The sequence below is a fragment of the Sinocyclocheilus rhinocerous genome, unplaced genomic scaffold, assembly GCF_001515625.1.
Source record: "Sinocyclocheilus rhinocerous isolate Xijiao unplaced genomic scaffold, SAMN03320098_v1.1 scaffold723, whole genome shotgun sequence".
NCBI classification, from domain to species: Eukaryota; Metazoa; Chordata; class Actinopteri; order Cypriniformes; family Cyprinidae; genus Sinocyclocheilus; species Sinocyclocheilus rhinocerous.
Genome location: NW_015655571.1, coordinates 110,424 through 113,426, shown reverse-complemented (window position 1 = coordinate 113,426; position 3,003 = coordinate 110,424). Strand labels below are relative to the sequence as shown.

Sequence of the window (3,003 nt, the reverse complement as noted above, 5' to 3'; positions counted from 1 at the left end):
CCACAAAGACGACTGCACAGGCCATTGGGAGGTCGATGGCCAGCCTGGTGGTGCTGGAGCGCCACTTGTGGCTGAATTTGATGGAGATCAAAGTTGTGGCTGAATTTGACGGAGATCAAAGAAGCGGATAAGATCTTCCTTGACTCCCCAGTCTTTCCCGCTGGCCTTTTCGGACCTGCTGTGGAAGGGTTCGCCAAGCGTTTCACGGCTGCACAGAAGTCGTCCCAAGCCATATGACACTTCCTGCCGAAGCGTTCCAGTTCTGCAGCTGCTGCCAGTCGCCCCAAGCCTGCACCGACTCAACAGCCAGCCAAGACAACGCCTCCTGCTGCTCAGCCCTCTGCATGGCCTGAGCCCAGGCAGCGCTCGTGGTCTGCAAAGCGCTATCCTTTCCCGAAGCGTCAGGGACCCCGGCCCAAGATTGTGCTGGACCCTACGCCTCAGAAGACGTCCTGATCCCTCAGGAAGGAAGAGGAGGGGGCCAAGTCTCGCTGCAGCCGGACCACCCCCCAAACAGCCTCGTATGTGTTCCCAGTCGCCCCGTTCAGTTCTGGGTGCTGGGAAAAATGTGTTTATTGCATGCAAAGGGCCTGTTCTAGCGCTCCAAGTGTATAACTGCTGTGATAGCGGACAAAATAAAACACAAACACACTCAAAAAGAGAGCAAATTTCCTCTTCCAATCACGGCGAGCCCCGGGTCCCTTCACAGTGACCCACCGCCCGAACCAATTCAACCCCTTGTCACAAGGGCCGAGGCCTGGCAGGCCATCCCCGGCGTGTCAAAATGGGTTATGGGGATTATAAAACGAGGTTATCTACTCCAATTAGCTCGAGAACCTCCGTGTTTCTGCGGTGTGATCCCCACCTTAGTAGGGAACAGGAACGCTCGCGTTCTACGTTCTGAGGTGGCTGTGTTGCTGGCGAAACAGGCCATAGAAATCATCCCGCCAGCTCAGAGCGAGTCAGGCTTTTACAGCCATTACTTCCTCGTCCCCAAAAAGGATGGCGGCCTCAGGCCCATCCTCGATCTCAGGCTTTTGAACCGCGCCCTAGTAAAGTGCACGTTCAGAATGACCACTTTGAAACAGATCCTCTCACTAATTCGCCTGGGACTGGTTCTTCTCTCTGGATCTGAAAGACGCTTACTTTCACATTCAGATAGCCCCCCGCCACCGGCGCTTCTTGAGATTCGCCTTCGAGGGAGTGGCATATCAATATATGGTCCTGCCGTTCGGGCTGTCTCTAGCCCCACGCACTTTTACGAAGTGCATAGATGCGGCTCTTTCTCCTCTGAGACAGATGGGAATCCACATTCTGAATTACCTCGATGACTGGCTTGTCTTAGCCCAGTCAGAGGCCGATCTAATATCCCACAGATCCTTCCTCCTCAACCACTTAGAGTGCTTGGGGCTCAGGGTCAATTATGCCAAAAGCTCGATGAATCCCAGCCAACAAATCTAATTTCTGGGGGCTGTCTTCGACTCAACCCAAATGAGACCTGTAGCCTTGCCAGAACGTGCCCTGGCTATACAGCGGCTGATGACCGCCTTCACGATCGCCAGTACTGCAGTTAGGCCTCCTTCGCATGTAGCCCCTTCAGCACTGGCTGAAACCCCTTGTTCCATCCCGAGTTTGGCGTCACAGGCACCTTTGTATCAAGGTGGATCAAGCCTGCGTTCCAGCCCTTGCCCCTTGGAAGGACCCTTCATAGTTCAAACGGTGTACCCCTGGGGATGATGCACAAAAGGAAGGTCATCTTCACAGATGCGTCAAGCACGGGCTGGGGAGCCCTGTGCGATGGCAGACCAGCCTTTGGCACGTGGTCGAGCGAAGAGACAAAGCTGCACATCAACTGCCTGGAAATGCTGGCAGTATGGCAGGCCTTACAGTCCTTCCTACCACATCTAGAAGGATGCCATTTAGGCCTCCTTCAACACTGGCCGAAACCCCTGGTTCCATCCTGAGCTTGGCGTCACGGACGCCTTCGTATCAAGGTGGATCAAGCCTGCATCGCAGCCCTTGCCCCTTGGAAGGACCCTTCATGGTTCAAACAGGGTGTACCCCTGGGGATGATGCACAAAAGGAAGGTCATCTTCACAGATGCGTCAAACACGGGCTGGGGAGCCCTGTGTGACGGCAGAACAGCCTTTGGCACGTGGTCGAGCGAAGAGACAAAGCTGCACATCAACTGCCTGGAAATGCTGGCAGTATGGCAGGCCTTACAGTCCTTCCTACCACATCTAGAAGGACGTCACGTCTTAGTCCGATCAGACAACATGACGGTAGTATCCTACGTAAATCGCCAGGGCGGCCTTTCCTCCCCATGCCTCTTCAAGATGGCGAAGAGCCTTCTGGAGTGGGCACATTGCCACCTGCGCTCCCTGAAAGCAGTGCACGTGCCGGGCAAACTGAACCGGGGAGCAGACATGTTGTCTCAGAGCAACGTCCCCTCTGGCGAGTGGATGCTACAACCCCAGATGGTTCGGAGAATATGGGAGATCTTCGGGGAGGCAGAGGTCGACCTCTTCGCCTCAGAAGACAACTCTCACTGCCCAATCTATTTTTCGAAGGAAAGGGATGCGCTGGCCCACGATTGGCCCAGCCTTCTCCTTTACGCTTTTCCCCCGATCGCCCTGATCCCTCAGGTCATCAGGCGAATCAGGGAACAAAGGCACAAGGTTCTTCTAGTGGCCCCGCTCTGGAGAAACCAACTATGGTTCTCAGAGATGTCTCAGCTGCTCACGGCAGCTCCATGGTCCATTCCCCTGAGATGGGACCTCCTCTCTCAGGCGAACATGACGATATGGCACCCCCAACCCAAGTTGTGGGCCCTACACTTATGGCCTCTCGATGGGAGCCTATGAACCTCCCAGAGGGTGTCTTAAATACCATTTCTCAGGCTAGAGCCCCGTCCACAAGGCGCCTCTATGCCCTCAAATGGTCGGTCTTCACCGCTTGGTGAACAAACCGCGGAGAAGATCCATCCACATGTGACATATCTTC

General features: G+C 55.0%; 1 pseudogene; it reads left to right on the top strand.

Moving 5' to 3' along the window:
* The first annotated feature begins 791 nt into the window (after nucleotides 1-791).
* Nucleotides 792-2,953, top strand: LOC107718523 (uncharacterized; annotated as a pseudogene).
* Nucleotides 2,954-3,003: the final 50 nt, after the last annotated feature.